This window comes from Cyrtonyx montezumae, unplaced genomic scaffold (assembly GCF_038088225.1).
Source record: "Cyrtonyx montezumae isolate F1298 unplaced genomic scaffold, pur_monq_1.0 scaffold_8, whole genome shotgun sequence".
NCBI classification, from domain to species: domain Eukaryota; kingdom Metazoa; phylum Chordata; class Aves; order Galliformes; family Odontophoridae; genus Cyrtonyx; species Cyrtonyx montezumae.
Genome location: NW_027072089.1, coordinates 75,908,115 through 75,923,954, shown reverse-complemented (window position 1 = coordinate 75,923,954; position 15,840 = coordinate 75,908,115).

Below are 15,840 nucleotides of genomic sequence, written 5' to 3'. Positions count from 1 at the left end.
AGGCTTCAAAAATAAATACATGATATATTAACCCAGCAATTATCTCTTCCAGAAGCAGTTTGGCTCTCATAGCATATAGCTTAGAAGTAGCTGCAAAGCTTCTTTATGCAGGAGGGTAATAGTACTTCAGTAATGAGCCCTCTCAGCTGCAACACATTTACTAGTATATTAGCTACCCCAGATGTGCTTCAGTTATTTATATATATATATATATATATATATATATATATATATATATAAAGAGATTTTTAGCATCAAACACTTTCTAGTTCAGATAGAACATATCAAGATTTCAGCTGCCTTATTAGAAGGAAAGATCATCCAAAAACAACTTCCCAGGAAGAGCCTTTTTTTTAATACTTAGCTTACATAGATATAACACTTTGCTTTTATGGAGAAGCACAGTCATAGAGAAAAAAGATTGGGCAAAGACCAAAGAAATCATCTGTTGTTGCAAAGCATTCCCCACTCACTGGAAACAAGAGGATGACCAAGATTAGCTGCTCAGAAAATATAAAAGCAATCATTAGTTTTATGAATTTATATATATATATATATATATATTTTTTTTTTTTTTTTGTAGCATCTGTAGTCCATCTCAGACTCAAAGTGAACCAGCAGTGGCAGATCAATTCCTAATTCACATATCCACTTCAGTCTTTAAAATGCAAACACTGGGCCTGCTCAGTCTGTAGAAGAAAAGACAGAGAGGGATCTGATCAGTGTTTATAAATATCTAAAGAGCAGGAGGCAATTGGATGAAGCCAGACTTCTTTTTCAGTGTTGTGTCATGATAGAACAAGGAGGAAGGACCAAAAAAATGGAACATAGGAAGATGGACACATGTGGAAGAGCTTCTTTCTTGTGAGGGCAACAGAGCCTGGAAGAGTCTGTCCAGAGAGACTGTGGAGTCTCTTTCTACAGAGATATCCAAGACCCACCTGGGTGCCTACTTGTGCAATCTATGGTAGGGAACCTGCTTTGGCAAGAGAGTTGGATTCTATGATCTCTAAAGGTCCCTTCCATCCCCTACAGTTCTGTGATGTCAACATTGCAGTCATGTTTCCTAATCAAGAAATAAGCATGAAAGTGGAGCAGTTACATAATCATAGTTTGAACATGCCATGAACCTAGGACATCCTGTTTCCTCCAATCAAACTCTTCCTCACAGATCTTCTGTAACCGCATGAGAGCTCTTCACCAGCCACAAGCTTGCAAAAGCTATAAAGCACTGACTGAAATGACTGCAAGGAGTCCAGCAGTTAGAAATCTGTTGAAGATACCAGGGCACTTGTACCCACCTCTACCCAGAGAGGCATCTTCACTGTGATTCAGTGGTGCTGTTGAGAAGAAAACCAGAGAGTCCCACAAACAGTTACTTCATACAGCAGACTCGTAGATTAAATACTAGTGTCACAGACTTCTGTACAAGGTTGCTGACAGTTGCATATGAAATACTGAAATATTTGCTAACTCGTGTTAGCAAGATTAGAGAGACAGCTTGAAAATATTTATCCATGCTGACGTTACTCTGCTGGAAAAATCATTGTTCTCGCTGAAAAGCCTTCACAAATGCTAGAGAAATTCTGTCTATAAACAGCAGTATGACTTTTTTTTTTTTTCTCCCCATAAGATCTACTGCAGATAAAATAAACAGTCACACGGACAACATATGTATTATCTCAACCAAGTAGTAACCTAACAATAACAACTTGCTCTATGGAAGTTGCCAAGGGAAAACAATTCCCTCTTTCATATGTTGATTGCCCAGGGTAAGAGAAAAGCTTATTCTTTTTATGTTACATAGAGATAGTCAAACAAACTGAAAAATGAACTCCAGCTTTTATTTCTCAGTGTTCTAATAGCTCATCTAATCTAGAATGAAATTCTCTGTACTTCTGTATGTAAATATAAATCAAGTACATCTAAGAAAGTAGCAAACATGCTCTCATCAGTCAGTCATAACAGAAGCTGAGCTGTTTCATCTCCACATTCATTTCAGAACTGCTTCTGCTGCAGATCATAGGTTGAGCAAGCAAGGCAGCACTTTAAAATGTGAGTTTTCTGGTGAGAACAAGGGAGAACATCCTTTCTCCCACTCACATATTCACAGCCTCTACATACATTGGCACACTGAAGTGAAAAAGTCCCCAATCCAACTAAATCCTAAGAAGGTGTTGCCATTTTTGCTTTAAATTATATTGCCTGGAGTTTCAGTGAAGAAATAAAGTACCTACTATTGAATACGGTAAGAAGAAGGAAGGAAGGCTATTCACAAATAAGTATGGTATGAAAAAAGGGAGAAATGTTCTGTAGAGAAGACAATTTTTTCTTTCTGTGTATTTGTTTCAGGTTTTTTTTTTTTTTCCCCATAGATATATTCAACCAGTTTCTTGGAGAGTATTTTATCACACATTTAGTGCCACTGGGTTTGCTGCTCACACTGCAGGATTTTCTACCAGCATTAACTTTCCTCATGCATTTTACTATGCATGGTAAGTAAGCTAATTTCAGGATTTGGAGACGAAGTCTTTTCCCAAATTCAGGCAGCACCATCCTAATGACACTATTACTCAGTGGGGAGGATGCCCCATCAACCCATATTTCAAGATGAGGTCCCTTCATTCTGTTTTACCCCAGAAGTGGTAAAGCAAAATAGGATAGAACACTTTAGAGAATTTGAGATTGCTTAAATGAACTGCTTATTTTTCCTACTTGCGAACAAACAATAAAATGAAACACTTGTAGGTCTGTTCATTAGCTGCTGTTCTGCAAACTTGTTATCCCAGGACAGGTTGGTAACATTTCTAATCTCTGCTGATGGAGGATTCCTGACATAGCTTAAAGCACCAATGTCAGCTAATGCATGAACTGTAATTATTTCAGAGGAGCACAAGACAAAGCATGGAAAGCTCAGATCTAATGCATGGCTAACCATGAGGCAACAAACAGCAGGAGATAGTCTGGTCCTGGCAACCCCAGAAGCATGGAGCCCCTCATGTGAAATGAAAGCCTCCCTTCTCTGCTGCTACAGCTTCACAAATCAGCTGCAGGCACTACACATGACTACGGCAGTTTAACTCATCAATCTTGTGCAGCCTGATAACATTCCAGTACTCAGCCACTGGAGGATTTCTGCTTTTCTGCTGCTGCCACGTATTCAGAGTCATTGAATCTACACTATGTTCTTCCAGTTTTATCTTATCTTAAAAGCCGAAAGCTAGAGTTGAGCCCAGTTATTCTGATGCTATTAAAAAGTTTTTATGTGGAGTTCAAACTAATTTGTTTCAATGAAGATGGGATACAAACTTTCTGGTTTAGCTATTACTTCTACTGATTCTGATTTTGCCTTAGAGTAACAAGAAGTCAAAGAGGGTAATGCTTTCAACTAATAAAAGCATCTGCAACATCATGGCTTACTCAAGAGCTTGGCATCTTAGTTCCTGGTAGAAAAGCAGAGGTATGTTATAAGTCAGTCAGAAGCACTCACCTGTAGCTTTAATTCTGAGCAGGGAGGCTCAAACACTTTCCAGATTGATAGTTTTGATGCCCCTCTTGTCTTGACATTAGGCACCTTTACCCTGAAGAATTTCTTGTTGGTGAGCATTTTAAATAGAAGCGAGGAAAACAATGATCGAGTAATCAACAGATGCCTGTGGTGCTAAGGGATAATGCTAGACCAAGAAAATTGCATTCAGGAGGTACAGTCTAAGTTCTCCCAGACCACCTTAGATATTTGATTTATCTAGTGAGCCAGACAGGTCAACATACAGGCTGTGGGGCTACCTCAAACAACCCAGGCACACTAAGGAAGGCAAGAATTTGAATATGTGCTGTTGCACAAACAACTCCTATGAGTTGCAGTTCCACCTGTGGGCCTGCAAACCTGCTTCTGCTTAGGATTTTCCAAAATGCAGGCTTTTCCCAGCCTTAGGTATCACTGGGTCTCAGTGTTAGGCAGCAGCATTAAGTCACAGGACTCTTGAGTGCCCTGAACTTGGTAGTACTCACATGTACAGACCCACATGGGATAGTAACAAAGGGACTAATTTCTTTTTAGCTTGCCATTGAACAAGAACCAAATCCATCTCCTTCTCCTCCAAAACACAGAGTAATTTAAGAGATGCCAGTGGGACAAACTAGTGAACTCTTCATTTTGGTTGCTATAGCAATCCACTGAACATTTACACCACTGAGCTGAAGGGAAGCTCTGTGAGGTTGTTTATCCCCTTGTACACTGGCCAGCAATCACAAAGCAATATCTCATTTGGTATCGTGTGAAGTAATTCCATTTACTACCTGAAAAGCGAAGGACATTTAAACAACAAACAAAAAAAGCTGAAGAAGGCTGAAATGTTTGTGTTCTTCTGCATGTAGCAGGTGAGAGAAAACAATGATGAATATTAATAAAAATTATTTCTACATACTTAATTTACACTGTATGTCAAAGGATGATAGATGGTGAAAGTTAGCAACATGGAACTACACAAGCACAGCTTCCACAAATTCGACTGATTTCTGTGGAGTATAACTTAGGCTTTATCTCTACTGAGTTACCTCTGTTGATAGCTCCTGTTAGTGAAGCCATAGTCACAAAACCCCACACAGTCCTGTAGACAGCTTGAAAACAATCAGTAATATAAATTGTTTTATTCCCTTTAGACTTTCCATCCTGCTGAAGACTATCTAAACATGGCCATTATATGTATAGCAAAGTGCAGTCGAGAACTATGTAGATGCTACTAAAATTAATTCCAGCTCCTGTTATTCAGAGAAATATTTTACTCTGGCTAAAATTAAATTATGAAATTTGGCTGGAAGGTCAGTGGCAAAATGTGAATCAATGCAAAGTATTTGAGAGACAAAATGAACTAAGGTAGGAAAATACTGTTTCCATATTAGCCCTGGTCTAGGTGACAACCTGATCTAGCTGTGATGTCCAACAGGGGAGTTGGACTAGATTGCCCTCAGAGGTCCCTTCTAACTCTAAGGATTCTATGATTCTATTAGATGTTGAAAATAAAGAAGCACAGGAATCTGACTCCTGAAAAAAAACCTCAGCACATTTAAGAACATACACTGGAACTTTGTTACACCTTTATTGTGAAAATAAACTTAAATGAAAATCTTTTCTTTTGAGCACTAATAAATAATACATAACGCAAACCGCTTTGCAGAATGTTGGAAGTCACTTTACATACAGTCCTTTGGGGAAATATCGCCAACTCTTCATATCTTGTTTCCCTTGGTAAGAATAAGCACTTTGTCCCAGTTTGAGAACCCTTGAAACTCTATCAGAATACCAGGAAACAGCTTACTTCCAGGTCTAACAAGGATGAAGAGCAAGTCTGTAGTATGGTAACAGCAAAAAATAACATTCTAGTACCCAAAGATAGGTAATATAACTAGCCATCATTACCATGCATCTTTGCTGGGGGCAGGGACTTGAAAGTCACCCCCAGTATACAAGCAAGTATGAACCCTGTGGCCTGATGCTCTAGTGCTATTCATAACAAAAATATCAGTGCCTGTAGTTTTAGAAGCAACACAGGGAAGGAATGCTTGACAGGCAAATGAGAGAACATCCCTTTCTGCTAGCACAGATACAACAAGAGCTGTTCAAGGTCATGTCCCAAGTCTTGAATTAACCTGACCAATCCCTTCCAAGCAGAAACAACCTGAAGGAGCCATATCTTCTTCTCATTAGATCACTCTGATGATGACTAGGTATATAGAAGAGCATATCTGTAGATGTAAAATTGTCTTCCAAGTGAGAAGACCTTCAAAGATTAATAGCTGATACGTGATGATTGCCTGATCCATTTGGCAGTTTTCCTATCTCTGGTTTAATACATGAGCCACTGCTAGATCACAAAGTCTCTTTCTCACACTGTAAACTCTACCAGCTCACAGAAGCAATATATTCCCCATCAAGCCTTTTCATTTGGATGATTTTCACTGGCTTTGATTATTTCCCCCAGCCTAATCTCCATTGCATCCCCTGCAAGCTGTATCAAGGTAATAAAAAGTTTCCCTTCCAAATGTATTCAGTTAGTACAAACTCATTAAAACCAGAAGTACCAAAATCAATTTGGACTCTATACAATACTTATAGTATTAGATATGGTGTGTAGTTTGTCAACAACATTCAGACATGTATTTTCATCCCTCTGTATACAGACTATAATCCTTCTGAAAGGAGATGTTTCAGTTCCTGTCCTGGAACACTACCAACACTAGCAAAAAAATAAAAATGAAAAAAAAATTAAACAGCCACCTATATCAGTCTCTGGAAAAGAAGAGAATAAGAAACTCTAAAGGCCCAAGTACTGTTTCACCTGCAGAGAGCTCCTACTGAATTGTAGCTCACTGCAACATACTCTCAGCTAGTACCATTTAGATGAAACCCACTTGCTATTCCTTTCTGCCATGTGTTCTTTGTTAGTAATGATAAATTACTACCCACTTAAGTGTTCTTCTACTGAAAGAGAACTAATGGACTTCATAAGATCTGGCTCAGATAAATTATATCTTTTGTAAAAGCTCAAAGACACCAGCTAACTTCAAGGGATACAATACTACCTTTTCTTGCTGGAGAGAGTAAAAATTTAAAATCATCCACTCTTCAGTTGCACTAAAAAAGTCATCACCAAGGCTGCTTCATTTTCACTTTTCTGTCTTTTTCTACTCCATACTGTCCTGAAGGAGAAGCAGGAGTTCTTAAAACTTCTAATCTCACCTTTTTGGCCTCACTCAATCCTGCCTCTTAATTCCCCACAGGAGCCCTTCCATATATGAAAGGTGATTAAACTGTTTTGTGTCCAATCTCACTTTTCTTGAGTAACCTTTGAAGTGTTTGTTTTCTTGTCTTAGCGTCTACACAGGAAGCTCTCTCTGGCTTTTGTTTGCTTGGTCAGTATTTTGCATAAAATGGGCTTGTTTACAATGAAAGGTTTGGCAGTAGGAAAAAAAAAAGTAACACAGTAAAAGGAATCAAAATTTTGCATCTCTGAGTTTCTCCAGTTGTTGTCAGTATAAGATTCCTAACTGTCTACCTCCAAATAATGAGATTTGGTAGAAAAATATTTTTCTTACATTGTCTAAACATGAATTAATACACTCAATGCCATTTCACTATTCACTGCAGCTCTTGGCTAGATGTAAATGAAGATTAATAATGCACTGCAACCATCTCAAACAACACAACACAGAGTCACAGTGCACAAGCACCTCATTAATATTCAGGAGGCTTCAGGTGGGTAAGAACACTATGACAACAATAACAACAGAGCAAAATTAGGAATGCTTCTGCATTAGAAACTCCCTCACTGACCTCAGCACTCAGTGGAAGCCAGACTACTTGTCATGTCAAGGACTGCTTTTTCAAGTTATCCTCTGGAATAGTTAGCTCTGTAAATACAGATTTGCCAGAGGTCTGTTTCAAGTGGGTACACATACATGGGAAAGAACATCCTAAAGAAAATTTTCCATGCTTGTTGGTTACAAGAACTCTTGACACTTCAATAGTGTGGGAGAACTAAGAAGTACACACAGGTACCACCAGCAGAACTTTCTATTTCAGAAATAGAAAGAAGGAGACATTACACTTAAATACTAGCATTTAATGAGAGCTTGGTTTTTGTTTTGAATTTCCATCAGTATGATCTGACGCCTAAGATAAAGGCCAAACATTTATTTATTAAAACAGAATGTAGTACTGTGTCATGTTTCTACTCCTCCTGCTTTGAAGGTGCCCTCTTCATCACAAAATTTTATTAGCTTTAGAGTTAAGAATTGAGAATTTCTTTATTGAAAAAAAATAAAGTGAAAAAAACCCACCAACAACAACTTGCCTACACAATATTGGTGATTTAACACTGCATATCACCAAGTTAGACTTGGCTTCTGAAATGTCACAAACCTGAGTGGATTTCTACCTCGAATAAAATTAGGCATAATGCTGAATTATCACACAGCTAAATGTCACATTTTCACATTTCTTCCCCTGCTATTTTTTCTGATTCTTATTAGTCTTTATGTGCTCTTTTCATCTCTGACTAGGTTACAAATGGAAATAGGAATATAGAGAGTTCTTTTTATATATGATGTTATTTTTAGATAATGCAATATTCCTCGCTCTTTCCTTGCAGTCCTTAGCAAGCGAGAAAGAGTTTCCTTATCAAAAGTGCCTTTGCACGTGACCTTGCTTCACAAATGTTCCTTCACAGGCATCAGTCCTCTCTGTCTCTCCATTTGTTTCCCATATCAATGTCCTTGGAACCCTTATACTGCAGAACCACAACCTCGGGACCATATGGTATGCAGCTTTTGACATAACACTCTTCTGCAGATTTATATTACTCTGTCGAGATTTGATTTTACTATCTCCAGAAGCACTTCCCAGGAAAGCAGAAATAAAAGAAACCAAAATGGACACATACTTAAAATAATGCCGTTTGTGGACTTGATAGAATGACATAATACTAAACACATTCATTCTGTGATTTGACTTCAAGTGACAACACTGAAACTCTCAAAGTATTTTGTCACTGTAAGAATGCATTTGCTAAGCTTTTTTGCTTGCACTTTCATATTATGAACAGAAGTCTCTGAAGTTAAATAGTAACCTTGTGAAATTCTGACTGAAAGAGAACAACATATCTTAGTGAATTCCTGTCTCCTCACTTCTGTTCCATACCTCCCCTGTTCCTTCAACCACTTGACCATAGAAGTCACTCTTCCTCCATCCAGCTTAAACTCATGACAAACCCATCTCTCCAGCCCCCAAACTGACATCTCACCTTATCATTCACTTAACATTTTTGCAGCTCTTTTCTTGTTAACCATAGCCGATCTCTTCAGTATCTACTAAATCTAGCATTTACAAAATCGGGCTTTCCATGCAAATTAGGCAAATTAAACACTTAGCTACATCAGGAGGAGGATAGTTGGGAGACTTGGGAGAACTATCACGTCTCTATGCTCTCACTGGAGAGGCTGTCCTTAAATACTGCCTCCAGTCCTGAAGACCTCAGTTGGGAAGTTACATAGAAAATCTAGAGGAGTTCTGCAGTTACAGTAACAGTCAAAGTCCTTGTGCTGAGAGAAAGCCAGAGGGAGCTGGTCCACTTAGAGGAGGTAAAGGAACATATGCAGCTACTTAAAGATTATTGCAAATGCGAAGAGGCCAAGCTCTCCTTGACAGATCTGAACAATTGGAAGCAGCAGTCATAAATTGTTGCTTGTAAGGTTTAGAGTCAGAAAAACATTTTCAGTAGTAAAGTAACACAGCAAAGTTGAGCAAAAAGATCTGCCTTTGTTGGAAGTTGTGAAGACCTGGCTAAATATAGCCATGGCTTACTCAGGATCAACAGTAATCCTGGCTTGAAGGGAAGCTGCTCTAGATGACCTCCAGGATATCTAATTATGACCTGGGATTTAACTGAGACATGGCAGCCTTAGCACCAGTCAACTAGAAAGTTCATCCTCAGTTCCCAGAAACAGACAATGCTGTTCTCCACAAGGACCCTTGACACAGCTTTAGTGAGACTCAGTGTCAATGAAATGAAACAGCAGAACAGAGACAAGTTGGGTACAAAGAAATTCATGGACTTACAAAACATCTTAACTTTCTGACAGCTATTTTCCTCTTACGTTTGTTGTAGACAGATCAATTTATCTGTTTATTATTTTCTTAGCTTCTTTTTCCAGCTGTTAATGCTTGTGACTTTTTTCTCTTTGACAATGGATTGCCTAGCTCAGTTCCTGTTAATGAAGATATTAGTGTGATTAAAGACTTCTTGATAGTGATATAAGCTTTCATATAAGCTTTATCTTGTTTTGTGGTTTTCTTTTTCTTTTTCTTTTTTTTTTTTTTTCAGACCAGGCAAGAAAACACATTACAGTGTAACTTATAAACAAGAGAAAATATGCATTGCTGGGCTTACTGAGGACTGTATTTATGCATCACCATTAGCACAGGCTGATACAATATACACTCTGTATTATTTGACAGAAAACAAGCATTACGTTTCAGTTCTTTCTACTAAATTTGCCAGTCTTTGGATTTCAGCCTTGACATTCAGTCAGTGGGAACTGATTCACCAGACATGAAAATGAGGATAAAATAGGAGAATACAAGAAACTATACTAACACTAGAAGAGTAAGTAGAGTTCAGATATCTTCAACATATTCTGCATTTTGTAATATGTATGTTAATATATGTAGGAAGTCACAGATTGCCTCTGCATTCTTCTACCAAACTATGATGGAGAACACTGTACAAGAGGAAATCATTTTCCATAAATGCAGGCTGTTTTCAAGCCCCTTGAATTATAGAGATTGTCAGAGGTCTAGTGTGCCATCTTAGACAACAGTGCTGAAAGATGGATACTCAACACCTTCCAAAGAGAAATTAATGTGAGTACATTTTTTGAATGACACGTGAGAAACAGAGTATACCAGCACCACTCAACAATGCTTTTTCCAGTAACATTTTTATGGAGCAGTATTTTAGGTGTCTTAACATTTTAGAAACAAAGGTCCAGTTTCAAAATTCCCTTAAACTAGTAGTGTAGCTACCTCAAAGCACCTATAAACATAGCTCTTACTGTGCCTTCGAAGAAAAGATTCCAACTATACATCTTCTTTATATATATTAAAATTCTATTTTCAGTTTAAACTTAAGTATCAGAACTCCTGAAATATATGCCTCTGGGATCAAAGCCAATAGCTTTATGATGAAAAAGTGGATAGACAAAAATGATAAGAACACCTTGTGCTTCCCTTCATACTTACATCATCTGCCCTTCCTACACTAAATGCTTTGCCAATTATATTGGCATTTTATGACTGTTTATTTTTTTTTCTTTGTTATTTGGCATTTGAATTTAACCTGGCCTAAACGTAAACATTTTCCTGAGATCTATTTTATAGAATTATCTCAGTTCTATAGACAGCTGGTGAATTGTTGCCACTCTATTCTGTAATTGGGATTAATCATGAAATACTGGTCTGGAATTACAGTCTCTAGGAGAGTTTTATAAAAGAAGAAGGTTATAAGAGGGAACGTTTACCATTGTAAAAGTTATCATCAGCCACGTTGTGAGAATTAATTCCCTCTCTGCAGCTGAATTTTCTATCTCAAACATGCTTCCATGGTAACATACCTACAGCTACTGCAATGCTGAAGTTAATCTCAGAAGTTAAGCTCTCCAGTTGCTGATATTCTGCACTGAACCTTAGCTCTTACCAACAAAGTCTCAATCAATAATTCTATTCAGTCCTCCACTCAACTTGGCCAAGAGATTTTAGTCAATATGCTACTCCACTTTACAAGCTGGGGAAAAAAAAAAGCAAATCCAAGACTATGGTTAATATACAGGAACAAGAAGCAAATTTTAAAAACCTACTCAGTGCAGAGTGTACTTTTAATATTTAAAAAGCCATTATACCTTTAAAGACTACAGTGCTTGAGACAGATAAGCAATTTTACCCTAATATGTTTAGGGAATAGAAGAGTCAAATTTTCAAAGTGAGGTTGCATCTTTGGTATTTGAATAGATGATTTCATGCTCTATATACAATTTCCACTTTAAACATAGGTGTACTCCAGCTTCGCTTAGGATATTGTGTGTAACCCAATGAAAAAGCACAGCAGAACAAGATTCCAGGCCATAGCAAATGATGTACCACTCAGAAGTAACAGCAGAGGGCACAGAAATAAGAGAAAGAAACTGCTTACCTTTGGAAGGTCTGCATACCTGAGGACTTTGCAGAGATCTCCATATGAGAAGCTCTCACATGTTTTTTACTCACACGTTTGTCAGTCTAAGTACACAGCATAAGTTGTAAAATACAACACACACAGCATACAGTATGCTTATGTTTACATTTTCTTGAAAAAAAATAGCCAAACAGAAAGTTAAAAAATAAAAAACAAGGTTTCTTAGCAGGAAATGTTTCCCTCTGAAAAAAAATTAACGACCAAGAGGCTAAACTAGCATGGTACTTTAACATATCCTTGAAGATTCAACAGGAGTGAAAGGCTCTTATCCCCAGCATATTTTTTCACACTTCATTTTTCATTAGCAGACTTCACACCTGATTTCAAAGGGGAAAAAGTGAAATACTTTCATGCATTATTAAAGATGGTGAGTTTTAAGATATTGAGATCCTAGTAGCACATAATAGAAATAATATTTGGAAGTCATCGTGTTTCTTTCCCGATTTATTTTCCAATTATCTTCTCTTTCATGTAGTGCCTTTGTAAAAAGTCATTGTAAAAAGAGACAAGTATTAAGAAAAAGATTTCTAAAGTATCTGAACTTAAATGTAAGTAGTGTAAGGAAAATTTGAATGAACCATTCTTTAGAGCTAAGGCACTACAGAAACTAGAAAAAAATATTCCACGGCAGGGCACCAGTACCAAAATTCAAGGTACAGTAGGTGGACAATATCTTGAAATTATTAATCAGTAACTCCTAGCATCTTCAATATTGCGCATTATCAGTCAGATGTTAAAGCATATTCTGATATGAGCATCTGTGGAAAGCTTCTGTCTACATTTTATTCCTTACATGAGGATCATTCCTTTATATTGGAAGTACATCCAAAATTTCTGTTGAACAACTGTGATAATGAGTGAGCCATATGATTTCATTATCAAAAATAAAATCTTCAATTAGCATCTGTTAGTCCTGACAAAAAACATCCAGAAATGACTGAGTTGAAAGACAGATGAAAGACAGCTATGAAAAGAACTGGACATGTTTTATATTTGTCAGTGAAAAAAAATTATATGTAGACACTTTCCCCATTTAATGTATGCAACATACACCCTAGGTGGAGCCTCCAATCAATTGCAGGTGCTTTCCGGTTAAGGAATTACATTCCCATTACTAGTATAAACACTTGTACTATCCAAAATATTCTGCTTTTGATCACCAGCTTCCTAATTCCGGAGAATTTCATGTTAGCACTGCTGAATTTAGATCAGTGTAGGCATGTAGAATATATGGAAAATAGCTAACATTCACAAAAACCTTGTTCTTCCCAACACCTTACAGGAATTATGCAGCACAGTGAGTCTCCAGAGGGTCATTTAGCACCTTTTTTTTTTTTTAATGCAAAAAGCTTCTTCCTTCTTTCTTTATTCTCTTACCACATATTTTGGAATCAGCATATAGTAATAAGAACTGCAAGTGACAGATTTTTTTCACTGCAGTCCCCTTTTTCATGTTCTAAATGGGCAAATGATGAGCCTGCAGTCCTGATAGAAGTCAGATCTGATTGTTCTAAAAACTAAATAAAGAAGAATTAATGGTGGCTTGTTAAAGTTAGAGTAGTATGGTTTCATTGTGGTTGGACTTGAAGGTCTTTTCTAACCTGAGCAATTACATGATTCTATGAACTGGACTTGAAAACACAGTTGTATTCTCATTACTCCTAAGTTGTAAGTGCCTGATGGCATATAATTACCGCCACATTGTATGAGACAGGAAACCACTTCTCTCTTCTGGTTGCCAAGACAGCTTTCCAAATGTGAACAGCTGCTATTCTGTCTTAGCCTGAAAAGTTTGGCTCTGTAGTATATGAACAGTTTCCATTAACATCAGTGTGGCATTAACCTGCAAGTAAAACCCTAGCTAAGGGTCACATTTGCAAACAGATCAGGAATTCACTTAAATGACCACTTCCATTTGCAGGCAATCTGAGCGTGACTCAGTCAGCAAGCCAAATGAGTAAATGCTAGAAATTGTCCATCCTATTTTGCCGCCCCAAAGAGAGGTGCTAAATGAAACACTGAATATTCTAACAGATGGAAATCTGCTAACACCCTATCCTATCTAACTTCCCATTAGCAATGACTGAGATCAGCTTAAATTATTTCCATTCATGCTGCTGCTCACGCCCCTTAATTCCCTGCAAATACCTAAAAGGCTTTAGAGGAGTACATACATTTTAATGGGTGAAAATAAGGAAAGAAATCAGACTGAAATCTAAGTACAACTTGTACTACCCCAAAGGGTCAGTTTAGCTTTAGGTGGTAAAAAGAAATGCATGAATCGGGAAATTTTAAGCTTGATATAGCTGTAAATAAGCATTGTTATTCAGACAAATACTCTTTAAAACCGATAGAAAGAGGTACTTATTTTTTAAAATTTATACAGTATCTTTTTACATCTTTTAAGTTCTTACTGAAGGAAGACAGAATGTTAGAGAGGGAGATTACAAAAGACTGCAGGTAGGTCAATGGAAGCAACTGTACCTTTAAAAAATCTATTGAAATAATCCACTAAATATCTAGGGACAATTAACTACAGAAAAATAAAGGAATATTGTTTTCCCAAAATTTCAGTAAGTGAGACTCATGTTGCTATCGGCAGGAATTTTTTTTTTTTTTTATACCTCAGCATCACTAAAAAAAAAAAAAATAAACAGATGTAGAATAACTGCATGATCTAGACACATCATACTATTTTTTTTTTCCTGTGAAGAGTGGTAAGTTTATAACATTAATAGGAGCAGTACAGTCTACATTTTTTCTCCACCCAGACATACAAACCCATAGTACAGGATGAAGGCGATTTTTTAAAAGAGTTGACCTCTTATACTCTCGCTTTGGTTTCCCTTACGTTGCCTTCTCGGATAATCAGAGATCATACATTAGGATCACAAAGGTAAATAATTTCAGCCATATTTACCATCTAAGCAGAAAGGTGAGTTTTTATCTCTTTCTATGTATTGCTACTAATGGATTTTCATGACCTTAGTTAGAAATAATTGAATTCCCCAGTACAATTTAGAATTATAATAACCATATCAAAGAATATTTACCTAAAATTGAACAAAAAATGCATTATGCACACACTTCTCTATTTCCCAGATTTGATTAAGCCGTCTGTTTGCTTATCCATTTATTTGGTCACTTAAAATTATATGCTTATGTAAGTAACTACATATATATGTAGTTCAATTTGTGGTAACTATAGAAAAGTGTTTAATAAAGGAAAGCAAGATAATCTTTGTGATGTTACAATGAATTTCAGTATGGATATATATATGAGTATACATATATATATATGTGAGTGTGTATATATTTAATACCCCACCTTTTGTTTCCTTCTTTCCACACTCCCAACCTTTACTCCAACAGCAGCACTCCAAAATAAACTTCAGACCTGAGAGAATACATGGCAGTTTCCAGAACCATTTGATATAATAGGCAAAGATAGGTAGGATAAGAAGAGAAGCAGGAAATTTAACTGGATTTTGACCTGTGGAATGGCCCAACAGAAACTTGGAGGCCAATTGGTAACATGAGACATAAGTTCTAGGGCTGTGTCTCAGGTAATGTCATTGTGGTAGTAAGAGGATCCTAATTGTATCTACAGTTTTAAAAGCAAAAGAAATGTATCAGCAAGTGAAAGTAAATTTAGTGCAGTGCTTTTGATCCCTTTGAAGAAGTTTTTTTTTTTGCTAAAACAGACTCAAGAATTGCAGGCATTCATTATATCCTCTGTGAAGTCAAATTTCAGTATGCAATTCTTCTCCAAGGAATAACTCCAAAAGATCTGGCTCTTCAAGTGTCTCTTTTGCTATTTTTTTTAGGAGTCTTGGGAAAACAAAACGCTTCCCAAACACTTACTGGAACATCAGTTGAATACTATCCATCAGTTTTCCATTCATTTGCTGTGGCAGATGGTGCTTGACTTTTATCACAATGCTTAAAATCTCCTTTTTGTAGAGCCTCAAAAAACAAAACTAACAAAAAAGAACACAACAACAAAACCCGACACCCTTATTTTTCAAGAGAAGCCTCCATTTCTTTTAATTGC